Genomic DNA, 19,311 nt, shown 5'->3' on the forward strand with positions numbered 1-19,311 from the left:
TTTTTAGAGAAAAGCAGAAGTATTGTTTCCATTTTATGCTTTCATACCTCCATTGAGAGATGCGGGCGCCCCCTACCATATTATGCTTAATTACCATATATCGTTTTAAGCAACTGCAATATGTTGCGGACCAGGATATAAATACCCTAAACACGCTACAAGAAAAAATAATGAAACGAATTGAATGAAGGAAACAAAGAACTCAAATGCTGGAATAAAATTAACATGTCGTTTATTTTCGGTTGAGAAATGAAAGTCTTGGGTGTACACGTGTTCATTTAACCGTTGACGACTACGCGCATGGTAGGAAAGGGGAATGCACTAGAGAAACGCGAAGTGGCAAGCCGGCCTGTAGAAAGAGAGGGTTAAGCTCAGTAGAGAGTCGCGCATATGTCTGTTTTGATAGACCAAAGCCGAAGGGGAGATAGAGTGAGAAAGTCAATCCAGTTCGTGGAGAGAGAAAGCGTATAAAGTGTACATGTGCTTATCCCACATTACAGTAGCAGGGAAAGTGACGTTAGGGCGCGCGGTTGGTTCGTCGACTCAACAGGTCGAACGCTGGTCTGGACGAAAAAGAGAAGTTGACAGGTTTTGTTGACTTTTATACTGGAGTTAGTGTTCTGGGTGCGCATGTCTGGCTTTCACTTTAAAGGAAGTGACGTCACAGCTCGTGTGTGTGTGTGTGTGTGTGTGCACGTTAGCGTGTGTGTGTGTGTATGCACATGAATGTGAGTGTGTGTATGAGGCTGTGTATATGCGTGCGTGTGTGTGTGCATGTGGGTGTGTATATGTGAGGGAAAACATGTTCGAACAAATATTACGTACTTAATTGTCATGCCAAAAATAGTAATATATGTAAAAATTACGAAAATTTATCGAGTAAAAAGTTATCTAGAGTGAAAAGTAATTTTTACGGAAAATTGGGTAAAATTGCATCTTTCTTAGACGTTATAAAGTAGACAACAAAAGTCTACAGACAGGGGACATAATTAGCAACGAATATTTTGGATTATTTTTTCATGGCAGCAATATTTGTTGCCCATAGGAATAAACTTTTTTTTAAAACTAAAAACACAATAGTAGTTGTTCTACTCGATGATTTTTCGTAATCTTTGGGTGTATTACTATTTTCGACATGGCAATAAAGTACGTAATATTGTTTTTGCTAGGTACGGGCAAAAATCGACAAATAAAGATCGGGGACCTAGTTTTGAAAGGCAATTTATCATAATTCTTTTGTAGGTTTCAGACTATTTTCTTTTTTTTATTGTATTTGAAATATTAAGGACTAAACTTAATTTCCAAAAGGGGGGGGGAGTTATGAAAAATGTTTTCAGGGAGAGCTAACCAATTCAGCTAAATTTTGAAGTTAAATAAATTCATTGTAAAAATCCTTTAAAAGATAAATATTAGTTTTCTGTATCTACTTCAAAGATAATTAGTAAAGTCCTAAGATATTGAATTAAAAAAACAAAAAAGAAAACAAAAAAAACCCACCTTGTTTGTACAAAAAAAAGAAAAGAAAAAAAAGAAGCTTAATTAGCCCCCAAACTGAGTGATTCTGCTGTTCGCAAAAGCGCATCAAACGGAAATTTTGTAAACACGGAATATACAGTCGAAAAACTGTGTGAAAATGACTGGATGTAATTAAAAGGGAGAAAGGGGGTGCTAGTTTTCTTTTCTTTTTTCCCCCAGACGTTCATCCGTACATTCCTATTCCGAACGTCTGTATAATTTTTACTATTTTTTAATTTAATTATTTTTCTATGTTCCTGCTTATAAATCATTTTTTATTTTTATTTATTTTTTATTTTTTTACTATTGAAAACCATAACTTAGTAAAGGTATTTTTTGCTTAAACAAAATAATACATCACTAAGATTTACATAAAAATAATGGATTCATTATCTTCGGTGATCATTATTTTATAAATAGTGAAAATTTAATTACAATTGGTTAATTTCTTGATTTTTGGTGAATTTTTAAGTAAAGGGAGAGGTCAAAATGTTTATTTATTTTGAACATCGGCATTCATTTTGCACGTACCTAGTTTTTGCTTAAAATGTCATAATTAAAAAATCGATTTGTCGACTATCTTAACAAGCACGAATTTTTCTTTAAAATTGTATTAAAATATTTTTTTATTTATATATTCCAAGAATCGCTATTTATTCCTACTGTTAACAACGAAACATACCGGCATCATGACTATTTACTATAGATGACTTTTCGCAACTATACTCGATAAAAAAAAAAAAAAAAAATGCAGGCATGTTGTAAATATCTCTGGGGGTATTTTAAGTAGTTTAAGTCCATAGAGAGAATGTGGTATTATTGTGGTGCCTGAAAACTAGTGCAGAGGGCAGGGTGGAATAGACAAAGTGGGGCCCGTCTCCTCCTCCTTGGTCGTGTATAGCTTTTGTGATTTTGAAATAAAATAAAAAGCAAACTCGATACGCGAAAATTAATAGAGACCATTCCTGTAATGGATGCGGTCACTATTGATTTTGCGGTGGGAGTTTAGTTCTGTGCAGTTCTAGGAGATCCACCCTCCCAGGCTTTGCCTTCTCTCTTTGAGGAGAGGTTAGTTTATTGCTTATCACTGGAAGCGCCCTTATCGGAGAATGCTGACGAGGTTGTCCAGGCACTTTTTGCAGGTCAGAGTCCTCTCAGTCCTACTTTCCGACCCTAGTGTAAGGTCGCGGTTCTACAAGTCAATGACGGTTCATTTTTTTTTTTTTTTTTAATTTTTTTTTTAGCCAATCAGAGGAAAGAATTGTCTTTACCGCGGAATTGGAACGAAACACCGACCTGTTTCCAAATCCAAAATTATAACATCTCAAAGTTTATGCTTTGCTGCTCCTGCTGCTGCTGCTGATGATGATGATGATGTTCGTCCATCGCTTTTCGGAGATGGCTCTGTGATCATGCAATTGTTTTTTCGGGTTCGAAGATGACTTGTAAGACCGATTCGAACGCTGAAGTATTTCCCGCGTGTTGGACACCGGTAGGATGATTCTGTCTTTTCGAATGTCACGTTTTCTCTTGTGGTTCTTCATTGTTATTATGTAGTTGATCCTCAACTTCTGGAGCTTTGTAGTACAAAGGTAAGTATATATTTATTTATTTTGTCATAAAAGCTGAAGAAAATTGGTTAAAATCTGGATGTTTATTCAGATTGGCACTTCTGACGGCAATTAAAAGTAAAGAAAAAATGCAGAAAAGTCTGTAATGACATACTCAAACAGAACGAAGATGTCACATTCCAAAAATTACGTAAACCGATCAAGTAGTTTATTTAAAACTAAGAAAATCAAAATTAACGATTGTGGAAACCCACTCAGTAAATGTGACATTTACTAAATGTCGTGGTAGCATTTATTAGGTGGCGATAGCGTTCAACATTACTTGTTTTTCGAAACATTTTACGAATTTAGGAAAACTTGTCCCCGGAAAACGCGTCCATTTTTGCTAGGTAGGAAAACTCGTCCATTATTGAATAAATATCGATTAAAACTACATTTTATGACTGTTATTAAAGAAGATATTGCTTTTAAAATAGAATACACATCTTATAGTATTTTTTTTTTTTTTTTAATATTTTTATTCGTTTACTGTTGTTTTAACACAATAAAATTGATTTACTACTGAATGACGAGTGTGGACCCTGGTCCCTGCGCAAACATTTGTCTATTTAGCCATGAAAAACTTTTACAGGCCAAAATAAATTTTTAAAAAAGCCCCCCAAAATGCCAAATTGATTTTAAACTCCAAATTAATCGATCGTGTTTTCCGTTTTGACTTTTTTTTTTCTTTGGGTAAATTTCATTCATACTTTTATTTTGTGCTTGTTTTATTTTATTTTAAGGTAAATATGAAGAATTACTCCACCCTCGAAAATTCCTTTAAAATGACCACTCATTAAGGTTTTCGGGGTCGCTGAAAACGAAAATAATGTTTAAAATTACGGCAAACGAGTAGTTTCCAAGATATGAAGAAATGTTAGTTTAAAAAAGTGGGGGATCACTTTTCTATAATTTAACGTAAAATGATCCCCCACTTTGTGGCCACGATTTTTTGGGCCGCTAAAACACCCCCGCCCCTCCACCGCCTCTCACCAAATGTAAACAGAATTTTTGTAAAATATTAAACAGTTAAAGTCGGCACGTTACTTATGTTAAAACGGTTAATTAAACTGCATAAGCACCTGTTAAAAAACTATACAAGTTCTATATTTGAACGAAAACAAACCGGCAGTTAGTTGCCCCCCCCCCTCCAAAAACAAAAAAAAAAATCATAAAGTGAATGCATTTCTTCATATCTTGGAAACTACTTGTTTCCTGGAATTTTAAACGTTAGTGGCAATTTTAAAGGATTTTCCGAGGGTGAAAAAAAGCCCCCCCCCCCTAAAAAAAAATAAAAAATCCACAAAGTGGGGGATCATTTTACGTTAAATTATTATAGGAAAGTGATCCCCCACTTTTTTAAACTAACATTTCTTCATATCTTGGAAACTACTCGTTTGCCGTAATTTTAAACTTTATTTTCATTTTCAGCGACCCCGAAAACCTAAATGAGTGGTAATTTTAAAGGAATTTTCAAGGGTGGAGTAATTCTTCATATTTACTCATTTTAAATTTATTTTTATTTTAATCCATTTAAAATTTATTTTGGTACTCCTTGGGCGTTGAGTTCCATGGCGACCAGCATAAAAAACAAGCGTTGCTCCCTTCTTGGCGCATGCGCACGTAACATTTTTTTTATTTACTGACGTTGTAGTAACTAAACGATTATTTGTCACATTATTTATTTATTTTGAAAAAAAAGTTACTAAACATTTATTAATGTCTCACTTTTACAGACATTTGTTTTTAAATTTCTTTTTAAATGACGACATTTATCGACTTTTCTTTTTTTAAAATAGCATTTGCGGATGGGTTAAAAAACGAAAAAAAAATAACTAAACCATACTGATAATTTCACAGTATATTGACTTTGATAACATTTATTTGTTAAAAATATTGGTAAAAGTGAGAAATTATCAGTAAATGGAAATGGTTTAGTTATTTTTTTGTTTTTTTACCATCCGCAAATGCTATAAAAAAAGTCGATAAAAGTCGTCATTTAAAAAGAAATAAAAAACAAATGTCTGTAAAAGTGAGACACTATTAATAAATGTTTAGTAACTTTTTTCTAAAACTTTTTTCAAAATAAATAAATAATGTGACAAATAATCATTTAGTTACTACGATAACGTCAGTAAATAAAAAATGTTACGTGCGCATGCAACAGGAAGGGAGCAACGCTTGTTTTTGCCGATGGCCGACCAGACGGGTGATCAAAAAGTCAGATCGAGCGTACCGCGTACCGGAAAACGAAATGAGACTAACGAAATGAGACTAAATTGACAACTCGGAAATTCTAAAAGAAACAATTTAAACAAATTTTATTTTCTACTTAGGTAGAATAAATGCAACAACAACAACAAAAGAAAACATGGAAAATAATTATAATTAATTAATTTTAATTAATTAATTTTTTTTCAAATGTTTTTTTAATTATTATTTTTCAAATGTTTTTTAAATTAAAAAAAATAAAACATAACAAATTAATCTGAAAAGCGCAAAGTTCAAGCCAAAAAAAAAGGGCCAATTGTCAATTTGATCTCATTTCGTTTTCCGGTATGGTCGATCTGACTTTTTGATCACCCGTCTGGTCGGCCATATCAGAGAATTATCGTTAGTTATTTAGACGAGACATACACATTTAAATCATGATTTTCTCTAGTCCAGATGAGTGCAGTAAATAAACTTTTAACTCGAAATGAGCCCTAATGTACTAATGTATAACGTAAGACACAGAAAAGAAACATTTATAATGCGTACACAGCTTTATTTTCTCATAGAACCACCGACCGCTTTCAATGGATTTTACCGGTTTAACTTATTTTAAAGAGTTTATTTAGTTAAAAAAACACACACACACACACACACAAACAAGTACTGTCAAGCGTTACTTTTGAACAAAAAATTGTACTTGTACAGTAGGGTCTGCCAAACGATTGTGAAAAATGGACCACATGTTTTCGTGACGTCAAATGTGTGTTAACTATACGAACTATGGAAAACCAGAAGCGACTTAATGATTTTTTAAAAACCTTTGTTTATCTTCTTCAAACTGCAATTAATAATTAATCTTTATTATAATTTTGTTAGGTTTTAAGATTTACACAGTTTAACGATTAATAATATTATAAACATTTGTATATTAAATATGAAATACGGTTTTACTGAATGTTCATTTGGTTACCTACGGGGTTCCATATTTTGTTCGGTAAAACTAAAATACATACATTCGCCTCGTGACATTGCCGTGCAGAAGTTTAACTTGTTTACTGTTGTTTTAACAAAATAAAATTGAGTTTTCTAAGTGTTTGTTTTCTACCTAGTTTTGTAAGTTTTTAGTGATTCAACTTATTTTAAAGAGTTTATTTAGTTAAAAAAAAAAAAAAAAAAAAAGTAATGTCGAATATCACTTTTCAACAAACAATGTCCAACATGATTACTGGTGCCCGGAAAACTCCCCACCCCCTTTTGCTAGGTAGGAAAATTAATCCCTTATTGAATAAGTATCGATTGAAAACACATTTTATTACCGTCCTTAAAGGAGATATTGTTTTTAAAAGAGACTATGCACCCCCATAATATTTAAAAAAATTATTTTTAACTCTTGCTTTAAAAAAATAAACTTGATCACGGAGCTTGAAGACACGAAAAACGAAACCAAATATTTATTTAAAAAATACTTTAGTTTTAACACTTTTTGTGTCATTACGAAACAAAAGTAAAAGAAAGAAAACACATTATCAAAGAAAGCAATTATTTTATTTAGAAGAATTAATTTAGTTTAAATAATTCTTGTGTCATTACAAAACAACAAAAAAGAAAACACGGTCATATGTAATTTTGGCACCGCGCTGAAATAATAACGTTATTATTCTGAAAGCCAGTTTGGTAAATTTTTAGTTTACCGACCCCTGGGCATTCGCCTTTAATTTTTCGACTCTTAAACGTTTTTGGGTACCCTGTGGACGACTATCGCATTTATTTTTTGCGCAAATACGCAGTTATCCGTATTTGAAGACGTTCAGTATCCATCGTAATCCCTATCATTTTTAATGACGGCCATCTTGTTTTCCAATAACGAAAAAACGCCAAAAAAGGCTAAATATGCCACATGTAACTGTGGAATCTCACCACCGGCGTTGACGAAAAAAAAAAAAAAGAAAGAAAGATTTATTTGAGGGAGGCAGGGGGGGGGGGGGGTAAATTCGAAGACCTCTTGAGCGAAAGGAAAGAACGTAAAGACAACAACCACAAATTAAAATCAGTATTTAGAGTAATATTTATCAAAAATAAAGGTAAATTTTTAGATTAAGTCCACCTCCACAATTTTGTTTTAAATGACGACTTTTAACGGTTTTCGACTATGCTGTATACGAAAATCGCATTGAAATTTTGCAGAAATAAGTAGTTATCGAGATATAAAAAGTTGTATTATGCATTGCATTCCTTGTCGGCCATATTTTTTACGCCCGTGCGCGCGCCATAAACAAATCTACTCATCTATGACTGACACTGCACGCGCGTAAAAACGATAGCCGCCAAAGAATACAATGCATAATACAACTTTTTATATCTAGATAACTAATTATTTCTGCAAAATTTCAATGCGATTTTCGTCTTCAGCATAGTCGAAAACCCTTAAAAGGTGTCATTTAAAAGAAAATTGTGTAGGTGGACCTAATCTAAAAAAAAAAAAATACTCAAATAAATTAAAAGGTAAATATTACCTTTCGCTACAACAGAACATCGACCACTAATTTGTTTTTTTTTTTTTTAGGGATATTCGATGTTGCTGGCCACAAATCTGATGATCAAATCCATCGCAAATTTACGGTTTGCATGGTATTAACTCCTTTTAATTCATCTAAAAAAAAAAAAAGGATTTGTTTCCACGAGCGGTTTCGGTTTACAAAAGCATATTTTTATGTTTTTCGTTCTTTTTTTGGTGGGGAGGAGTATTCAATTAGAGAACTTGCGCCACAATACACCCGGCCCCGCCCCTCCACCGCCTCCCCCAAATGTAAACAGATTTCTCTGAAATGTTAAACATTATTCTACTCGGTATATGTCGGCGCGTTACTTATGGAAAAACAGTTAATTAAACTGCAAAAGCACTTGTTAAACTACACAAGTTCTCTAATTGAATACCCCCCCCCCAAAAAAAAAAGAATGAAAAACATAAAATATACTTTTGTAAACCGCTTGTGGAAAGTTTTTTTTTTTTTTACATGGGGGTCACCCTTTATCAAGGCCCAAAGACCACTCAAGGATAAGGGTTAAGATCTCCGAAAAAAAAATCCATTTAATTTGATTAGTTTTTATTTTACAGCAGAAAAACACGTTTTTATGAGCGCGTTGAAGTCAGCCATTACGAAATTTTTTTACACGCCAAAGGGAAATAACTCCAGTTAAAGCGCAGACACTCCCTCCCCATCTTTTTTACTAGCTTTTTTTCCTAAAAATCGACCGTTTCGCTCGGTATCATAAATTGTTTTTTCGCTGTAAAATAAAACTTACTTGATGAAATTAAGTGAATTTTTTTTCAGAGAACTTCAGACTATAACGAGTTCGTACAATATAACTTTTATTCAATATTTTCATTTTTTAATGTCTTGACTAAACTGTATAAGCGCTTAAAGGCCAAACAAATTCAAAAACAAAGCCACATTTTTTAAGTAAAAAAAAAAAAAAAAAAAAGAAGCCAAATTGAAAACTAAAAAAAAACTTGACTATATTGAATTTTTGGAAAATATAGAGAATACGCTACAACAGAACACCGACCACTCTAATTTTGGTTTTTAGGGGTAATCGAGGTCGCTGACAACGAATCTGATAATCAAACCCGTCGCAAATTTACCGTTTGCATGGTATTAACCCCTGAACCCAGGTACTATTTTCCGCCATTTTACAGCTTCCGTTTATACTACGCACGAGCGCGCGGTAACGTAAACGACGGCAGTTCACGTAGTAAACTACCTTTTCACATGGTGTACGAATCTTTCTTGGAACATTTAAAATTATATGAAAAAGTAGAAAAGCACTTCAAGTACCTATTTACTATGCCTCCCCACAGGACAGAGTTAGACACCAGGGTCGTTTTTTAACGTGGAGAAAAGGTTCAAAAATAAAAATTGTCTCAGTCGTGAAGGATTTCTCCTCCACCGAAAGAGAACAAGAAAATGAAATGCAGCATCTGAAGAACAGATACTACACTTTGATCTTGACCAAAAGGCCAAGCACTTCAAGTAGGGAGGGGGGGGTAATATCGGAAAGACATTTTTAAAAAGATTTTTCAGAACAGGATTTCAAACATTTTTTTTTTCACTTTCATTTAAAACTTAATGAAAATTCGATGAAAAAGTTTAAACAAAATTAAACAAAAAAAAATACATAGTACTTTTGGGGGGGGATTTTTTTTTTGTCTAACGTAGTTTAATGCATTTTAGAGAAAGTTTTCATGAACGGTTTACAAAAACATAAGCACCAAACTTTTTTATGTTTTTTATTCTTTTTGTGGGAGGGGGGGTACAATTATAATACTTGTGTGGCTTACCGTGTGCGTCTGCAGTTTAATTAACTGTTTTTTTCCTAAGTAATGTGCTGACATTTACCGATTAGAACACCATTTAACATTTTTAGGAGATTTTACTGTTTACATTGGAGGAGGAGCGCCCCAACACCACCCCTGTCCCCTGCCTCCTCCCCCAATGTAAACAGTAAAATCTCCTAAATATGTTAAATGGTGTTCTAATCGGTAAATGTCAGCACGTTACTTACGGAAAAATGATTAATTAAACTGCAGGAGCACCTGTTAAGCAACACAAGTTCTATAATTGAACCCCCTCCCCCCCAAAAAACTAATGAAAAACATAAAAATGTTTGTTGCTTATGTTTTTGTAAATCGCATTAAAAAAATTACGTTACAAAAAAAAAACTCCCCCCAAAATGTACTATAATGTATTTTTTAAAATTTTCTTTTAAACAATTATTTCTTTGAATTTTAAATTATCCGCCAATGAAAAAAAAAAATGTCTTTCCAACATTACCCCCCCCTCCTACTTGGAATGCTTTTCTTCTTTTTCATATAATTTTAATTGTTCCACTAGGTGTGTCAGAATTTTGGGGGAATTTTTGACACCCCTAACACAAAACTGCGAATAAAATATAAAAAACTTGTAATTTCTCCTTTTAAAAATGGGTTGTTTATTTTCTTTATGGAATATACTTCCAAAATAAACTATTAAAGTTGTTTAAAAAATAATAGAAATATTATTTTTTAAAAAAGTGTTTACAAAGTCCTTGTGTTCATTCATGTAGCCAGGTTTTTTACGTAATGAAATCAATTGAATTTTACAAGTTAAATTTTTTCAATTTTTAAACTTTAAAAATCTTTCAAAATTTTTCTAATGGTTCAATTTTTACGATATTTTCAAGTTCAATTTGAGATTTTATGCTCTTTGCAATAAACTGAATATAATATTCTAGACAAGCGTTTTTTTTTTTTAATTCACCCCCCCCTATTTTGAAATGTCTATTAAAATGAAAATAATTAATTTTCTCACATCAAATTAATATATCACAAATTGAAGATAAAAGATCAATAAATAAAATAAGCTAATTCACAACAAAAATAAAAGAACAGTTATTTGCAAATTTACCTGTAAAGTCCAAAGTTTAAAATCTTTTTTTTTTAAAAACCACGTTTAATTTTTTTTTTTTTTTTTTAAATGAAACCTTATAATGTTGTTATATTGTCCAGGAAATTTCGTATACGACAATTTTTTCTATTTCATTCAATTTTTTTTTTTAGATATTTAAAAAAAAAAAACATTCACTCCATAAAGGAGAAATAAAAATATATTAAATCAAAAACTCATGTATTTGAGAGAAGAAAAACAAAAATCAAAAATTTGTTGATTGTTTTTTTTTTTTAAAGGCAAAAACTGATAAGTAAAATGTGATTATTTTTTTACCTATGGTGACACATATTTCTTCACGCACAGGGCTTCACGGCTTACATGTATGTGTTGTTTTTACATCCTTTTGTCCATCCGTATTTCAAAACAGGAAGAAACATTGCTTCGCTAACACCAGCTAATGCTTACGTAATGGCGGTCTTTTCAAATAGTTGTTTAAAAAAATTATTTTATTTAAAGAATACATGGAATATAAATATGGACAAATTCTTATAAATGAAGAATGGAAGTACCCATTGATTAGTATTTTATATAGGTAAGTGATTTTTTTTTTAATTTATATATATTTATTATATTTAGATTAAGTTAAAATTCGTTAAATTTCGTGAAATCTTTTTTAAAGAAAACCGATTTAAAAAAATATTGTATATTTTTCGATGAAACCTTTTATTATTTTAAAGTTCGGTTTTTGCTCCTTTTATTGCAAAAAAAAAAAGATTAGGGTTTAAATTACATTATTCATGTTGTTAAAAACTTTGAAAGATAGCGAGTCTACATAATCACTCCTTTTTTAATCGCAAATTCTGACACTCCTACTGTTCCACAAAAGATTCGTACGCAATGTGAAAAGACAGTTTGCTATGTCAAGATACACTCAACTGCCATTGTTTATGTTGCCGCGTGCTCACGCGTAGCGTAAACGGAAGCTGTAAAATGGCAAAAAAAAATAGTCCCTGGGTTCAGGGGTTAATACCATGCAAACAGTAAATTTGCGACAGGTTTGATTATCAGATTCGTTGTCAGCAACCTCGATTACCCCTAAAAACCCAAATTAGAGTGGTCAGTGTTCTGTTGTAGCGTATCCCTATATTTACCTAAGTTTTTAACCCCTATATGTCTGCATTTTTTTCTGTATTAGTTTTGTAGTGTTTTCATAGAAAAGATGTTACCTATGAAATTGAAACTGCAAAATATGCTTTACCTCCTCCCCCTCAGCATGTTTTCGGTTTTAAGCAAATAATTTCATTACAATACATTCTACAGTTTAAATATTTTTTAACATCTTTGATATTCAATAATTTAAGGAAAAGTTGTTAAATTTGTAGATGAGAACTCCAAAGTACTCCCTCTAGCCCCCCCCTCCCCATAACAAATAGATCTACTTTTTTAGACGATTACGTTTGAATATCTTGAAAAACTTGGGTAAAGCAATTATTTTAGAATTTAGAGTGAGAGATCAGTCCTGCATATAAATTTAACATATGGTGATCACCCATTTCTAACAGGATAGCACTTTAAAAGCATATAACCAGAATTTCTGCTAAAGGAGATAAATTGTATTTTTTACAAGATTATGAACTTAAATTATTTAAATATAACATTTTCACATGTTATTCTTTCTTTAACTTCCTCCAGTACGATTTAAAAAATTATAAACTTATGCTTCACAGTGTAAATTTATTCAGTCTTTTAATTCCCCTCAAAATGATATCAAAGATGCTACGGTTTCAATTTCACAAAGACTTTGCACCCTCATCATTAAAAAAATAAAGCATAGAAGAAACACGCAAACATTTGAGAGTTAACATCTTCGCGCCAGGATCACAGTGTAGTATCTGTTCTGATGCTTCAATTAAGTAATTAGGTTTTGGTCAATCTAGGGGAGACCCTTCATACCGAGACAATTACTTTTTAAGTCAATTGGGTTTTCGTCAATGTGGGAGAGACCCTTTCATATTGAGACAATTGCTATTTATTTGGACACTGCCAGAGTGCCCACTTTTGGGGGGAGCTCGTTCCCCCCCCACATTAAAAAAAAACGACCTTGTGTTTAATTTGCTTTAGTGGGGAAGCAAATGAATGCCAACACACAAACATTTGAGAGTTAATATCATCAATATAGCTGAAAAATGTGTTCAAAATACTTTTCATTAATTACTATCACAGCTCGGATAGATCGACAAACACAAAAATTATGAGAGAACGAAGAAGCGAGTTGGCCTTTTACATGGATAATGTTTAACTCATTCAGTTTATTTTTAGAAGATATTGTAGTATTGGGAATCCCAGCTTAATTGCTATATAGGCGGTTTTAGAAATAGAAAGTTATGTAAGTATATTTTCATTTCCCATCAGCGAGTTGGCAGGGTCACAAAAGGTTAGGTTTGACAGGTATCAACCTAGAGAGAATGCACCGGAAATTAGGGGGGACATGCACCAGAAATTAGGGGTGACACGGGAATTGTGGTCGTAGGCTTCCAGTTTACGACCACATGGGCAGAGAGTGGTTTACGCAGCAGAGGAATGCAGATCGGAGATTTCAGGTCTCTCCCGACAATCAGGGTTCGAGATGATAGGCTTGCCTTGAAATAAAAGATTGAAGCTTCAAATCCATCTTGTTGTTTATCGATGCATCTGTCTGCAGTGACCACTTCCCAACAAGATGGCAGACCAGCGACCAGAAGATATCATCCGCTGGCCAAGGCAACCAAGTATGTACGCATTATACATTTGCACGTACATGTCTCGAGACCTTTCAAGGCAAGAAATGGTGTAAGGATCAGAACACACACCCACACACACATATAACAGTGAACTGCACGTAAGATACGTAAGAGAATACACAACACACACCCATATATGTAAGAACACGACTCTTAAAAGTACCCGTAAAAGTAACAAGAAACAGTAGAAATAAACGAAATAGTAAAGTGAACAAATAATAAATAGAAGGACGCAAAAGTTTCATTTAACAATATGAAAAACATCAAAACAAGATAAAAACCGGTTTTACTAAATATGTACGACCAAATAATTCCTGATCATTGTACTACTGACTGCTCCTGCTGTTTGTCATTTAGAAACAACGTATAAAGTTGCTTGAATCAGCCAGATTTTGAGGTATTAAATCTTTTATTCAGGCTAAAAATACAATGTAATTCAACATGAACAAAAAAACTAAGTCATAAGGCCAACTGAAAATGAAAGAGGGGATGGGGATTCATTGGTCATCTTTGTCACTCCAGAACTAAACAAAAGTTTCTCTTAGCTAGTATCTTCTTCCACCATAATACCGCATTCACTCTTTCATACTGGGGGCACCCTACTTAGAAACCAATTGTTTAAAACATTTTTTATTGGCGTGTAAAAACAATAATGCTAACAATAATGATACAATAATTCATTTGTGTCGAGGGCAGGAGGGGGAAGAAAAAATACAAAAGTGGTTAGTAGGACCCTCCCAACTTTGTCTAGTTTATAGACCACTGTGAAACAGTCTCTAAGTGGGGGTCCCCTCTAGATGGGACAAAATGGAGAAAATAAAAATTGGTGGGTGAGTGAGGGGGGTGTTAGTGATTGATTTCATCCTCTCCAAGATAGGTGAAATTAAGAGGGAGGAGTGAAAAGAAAAATTGCACTTAGGAGGAGGTGGGGATGTTGGAGACTCCCTAGTCGTGAGTCATTCACTTAGCTAGCTAAGGGGCTAAATATTAGATTACACTTGACAGAACTGCACGTTCCACACATAGGTGGGGAACACGTATTCAAATTTGGCTCCTTTTTGTACACGCTGACTTGCTATGTGTATCCATCATCTGTCAAATACTGCGCGATGCAGCCTCTTTCTCTCACATCTGATCTTCACCCATAGTTGGTGTTTAAAGAAAGTAATCAGATCCTGATCAGAAAAAAAAACAACACCCTCCCTGACCATCTTGCAGTCACGACGTCCAAATTGCCAATCTCGCCACAGCCAGGATCATAATGTAGACCATTTGTCTTTTCCGGTTCTACAGCATTAGATACAGTAATCGGGTGAGGATGCTCGGGATCAATACAAGCCGTCACCTCGCTGACATATGATCACTACTGGCGGAGTTTGCAGCAATCAAAGAAAGCGTGATCAGTTGTTTCTACAGCCATTGTTCCACAGCAGGGACAAGCAGGTGACTCCAAAAAAACGGAACTGCATTGTATGTTGTTGAGAAGAAGTGCATTTCAGGCCAATCGCCAGGTCAGAGAGAATGAATTGTTCAGATGACTCGAATCTGGCACCCAACTCCACACAGAGCGGATCTCACTCTCCTGCCAACCCAAATGCACACATAGCGAGTCGGTGGCAGCTCCCCTCACTAGACCCCTGTGGAGTTTCCTATGAGTAGCAGTCATAACGTCGCTAGACCTTGGTAGTCGTTTTAGCACAGCGTGACACTCTTTTAAGAAGGCAGATTCTCCCCGCGACCTGCAACGGCTCCTGACAGAGGGATTGAGAATGAGGTCGGGAAAGACAGCAGTAACCGCAGGGTGCCACGGTTGATCTTCTTGCAGATAGTGGTTCAAGAAGGCCAGCCTCTCAGCATCTCAATGACACTTCAAGTCCCGCATTCCCAAGCCTTCCTCACACGGATGTTGAATACAGACCTTACTGCTCACCCAGTATCTTCCTTTGTCCCAAAGAAGCAAGGACAAGAGTTCGACAAGAACTTTTAGGGGTTGTACAGACAGTTCCCCATTCTTACAAAACTGTTTAAGCATTGCCTTAAGGAGAAGTGCTTTCCAACACTCTGAAAAACCTCATCAGTATGCCCTGTATTTAAGAATTCAGGTGATAAGTCATCTACTTCTCAGTACAGACCAATAAGTCTCCTGTGTGTCATGAGTAAGTTGCTGGAATCCATATTAACAGTACAGTCGGGGAAGAGGTGGCTGGTTACCTTTAATGCATCTAAAACTAAACTCCTATCTTTACATCATCAACGCTCTGATACTCATCTGGCATCAATTGAAATAGATGGCTCTCGTCTAGGGGAGGCTCCATGTTTTGACAAGCTTCTGGGTTTGACCTTTACTCCTGATCTGAAATGGAACACATACATCAAGTTTGTTGCCAAGGTCGCCAGAAAAATGGTGGGATCCTTCTACCGCTCCAGAAGATATCTCACTACTGATGCAATTCTCTATATAAAAGCCAAGTACGTCCAAGGATGGAATACTGCTGCCACATCTGGGCAGGAGCTGCTAAAAACAGCCTATCCTGCCTTGACAGAGTACAAAATTGACTTTGTGGTTTAGTGGGGGATGCCATTTTCTCTTCCCTGCAACCTCTCTCCCACAGTTGCGAGCCTATCTTTGTTTTATCGTTATTTCCATGGCAGGTGCTCATCTGAGCTCTAATCTCTAGTCCCCCCTCGCCAATCTTTCACGATAAACACCCGTCTAGCTGAAATCACTGTCAATAATTTTCCGCACTCTTTATCTGTGCCTAAATCAAAACGTAGATTCCATGAACAAAGCTTCTTTCTTAGAACTGCACACCTGTGGAACTCTCTACTGCTTGCCTGTTTCTCTCCTGACTTCAACATGGGTGTCTTCAAGTCCAACATAAACAAATTCCTGATGAATCGCCCCCTTAAGTAATGACACTTTATCAAATCTCCAATACTAATGAATACTGCAACACTATACCATTGATTACTGTACACAAAATAACCCTTATCCCCAAGTGGATTCTGGGCTTTGATAAATGGTGACCTCCATGTAAAAAAAAGGGGGGGGGGTATGGCCAGTCAGTAATGGATGAGAGCAAAGACGTGGTGCATGCCTCGGCTCTACCCTTTAAGGAAAGTTTCCTAGGCAGCCACGAGTTGACTGCAGACTCCACCTTTGACCACACCTCTTTTTGAGCTGGAGACTCAGTCCAAACCACACGCCGAGGATCTGAACCAGGCCATCCATCCAGCTGAAGAGTGCCAGGAGGTTTGCGTTACCACTCCAGGCGCCCAACCACAGTCCTACCGACTTGCTGAGGTTTATCTTGGCCCTTGTAATTCTTTCATACCAAGCAAGTGCCTCTGACACAATCTCAATGTCTTCGAAGCTCGACACAAAAACTGTGACATCATCGGCAGACGCGTATACCTTGGCGGCTGAGCCGCCAGATAGAGCTATTCAACGCAGGGCCGAATTTGCCTCCCCACGTCTCAGCTTGAGGAGCAGCGGCTTCAATGCCAGGACGTAGAGTAGGTGTGACAACGGACATCCCTAACAAACTGACTGAGAGATAACAAAAGGTTTCAAGCGCTTTCCTTTGACTTCTATGGTAGCCATGGGCTGGCAATACATCACAGAGATCCACTTGTAGAAGTTCGGTTTAAAATCGGCGGCCTCTAAGACAGATGCCAGGAAACAATGGTTGACCCTATCGAAAGCTTTGGACTGATCTAAATTGATCAGCGCGGCTTCCAAGTCGTTTTCTATTCTCCCTTCTAGGATCGTGCGGATCAGGTGCAAGTTGTTCTGAATCGATCTTCCCTTCACAGCATAGTTCTGCTCCAGTTCGATCAAGTCGGCAATAACAACCTGCAGTCGATTCAACAAGATCTTGGCCAAAATCTTCAACTCTGTTTTTAGCAGAGTTATGGGCCTGTAGTCATCTAATTCTTCCTCGCCATGCCCATCACCTTTCCTCAGCAATGTGATCACTCCCTTGCTGACTTGCCCTGGGATGGATCCCTGAGCAAATTAATGGTTGAACACATCCGTACGAAGAGACAGAAACATGGGTGACAGCCTTAAATACAGTTTGCATGATAGACCATTGAGTCCTGGCAATCTGTCACAGCTGACCTGCTTTAGTGCAGTAAAAACTTCCCGCTCTGTCACCTGGCTCTCGCAACTAGCCATTCTAGCCACCTCAAGACTGGGAGAGTCGGCCAAATAGTCGCTAAACTCATCAGCCGGAAGAGCGGGCTGCTGCGTAAAACACTCCTCAAAATGTTCTCGAAACCTCTCACAGATCTCCTGAGTCAAATTGAAGGTTTGTCCCTCTGAATATTTTACTTTGCCAATGTACTTGTCTAAGCTGCACCTAGAAACCTCATGATGCATGTCCACATCAGAATTGACTGTTTTGTTGTCTATCTTTCTAAGCCTAGATCTAACTACATGGACTTCATAAGGCTTACTAGTCTTGCATGTCACTTAGCTATGCCTGACTAACCCTATCACCAAACCCCCTAGCCTGGCAGTTAGTTTCTGCTTTAGCTGCTTCTTCGTCTCCTTATCTAGTGCGAGGCGCTGGGCATACTTGACGGAGAATCTTCTAATTTTAGCTTTAAGACCCACCCACCACTTACTATCAATAACTGAACCCACTAATGCCTTTTGAATTAACTCTTTTATCTCCAGAAGGGAAGTGTTTAACTTTCAGTACCTCGCTGACATAGGCCTATTTCCTAGCTTCAGCTGGGCCATAACTAGTTTATGGTCCATCTGGCCTAGCCAAGTGAATGTGGGATAAGTCTACTTCGCCTCTCCTAACTAACATCCTGTCCAAATAGGTATTTGGATAGGAGGAAACGCTATTGGTCCATGTCCACATCTTCTGCTCCGGATGCTAAACCTGAAACTGTCAACCAGACCACAGCCATCAGATCAGCCAAGCTAAACTCACACCTCTTCAAACATTATAACAATATTCAGGGGCAGTCATTCCAGGAACAAGTGACAGCAACTATGAGCCTCCAGCGAAACACCAAACTACTATAGAATCAATATTGGCCAAAAAGAAAATTTGGATACTAATGATCACAGGTCACAAGAGATCCTTTACCTGACCAGAGAAATGATTGCTGTTGATTTCCAACCATATTCTGTAACATCTGACATTGGATTTAATGGGATTATTGCAAAACTTTGTTCAAAAACGTACTTCACTGCAAAATAATTTTCGATATATTTACAAAAGTAAAACAAAAATTCAGCTAAAATAAAATATGCATCAAATGCACTTGAAAGGCAAATCACAACGTAATAAATAATAAATAAACAAAATAAATAGAAAATAAACAAATATTTTACTTGTTTGAAATTTATCACAAATATATTTCAGAGGTACACTCCATCTTCAGTGTTGTTTTTTTTTTCTTTTTTCTTTTCTTCTTCCTTGCCATGTTGTAAAGTTGGAGAAAGAAGTCTGTTTGTAAAGAGCCACGCGTTGTTTCTAGCAGTTGTATTTTGAAATGTTTGAACTGTGTGTAGGCAACATGAGAATAACGTCAAAGAATGAAAGTTCATATAGAAACGTTGTTTTAATTTGAATAAAATAAAATATGCATCAAGTGCGCTTGAAAGCCAAATCACAATGTAATATTAGGAAAATAAACAAATATTTTACTTGTTTGAAATTTATCAGAAATATATTTCAGAGGTATACTCCATCTTCAGTATGTTTTTTTATTTCAAAACTTTAACGTAAGCATTGATTCACA

At 35.5% G+C, this 19,311-nt stretch overlaps 1 long non-coding RNA gene across 1 annotated transcript in view; it reads left to right on the plus strand.

The window, feature by feature from the left end:
* The first annotated feature begins 2,857 nt into the window (after positions 1-2,857).
* Positions 2,858-19,311, plus strand: part of LOC145286197 (uncharacterized) — a 239,429-nt gene continuing 222,975 nt past the window's right edge. Inside the window, exon 1 of the long non-coding RNA XR_013869124.1 lies at positions 2,858-3,107. This is a non-coding gene — a long non-coding RNA (uncharacterized LOC145286197). The remainder of the gene's footprint in view (positions 3,108-19,311) is intronic.

Source organism: Euprymna scolopes, chromosome 10, assembly GCF_053919585.1.
Source record: "Euprymna scolopes isolate OS-2025 chromosome 10, ASM5391958v1, whole genome shotgun sequence".
Taxonomy (NCBI): Eukaryota; Metazoa; Mollusca; class Cephalopoda; order Sepiida; family Sepiolidae; genus Euprymna; species Euprymna scolopes.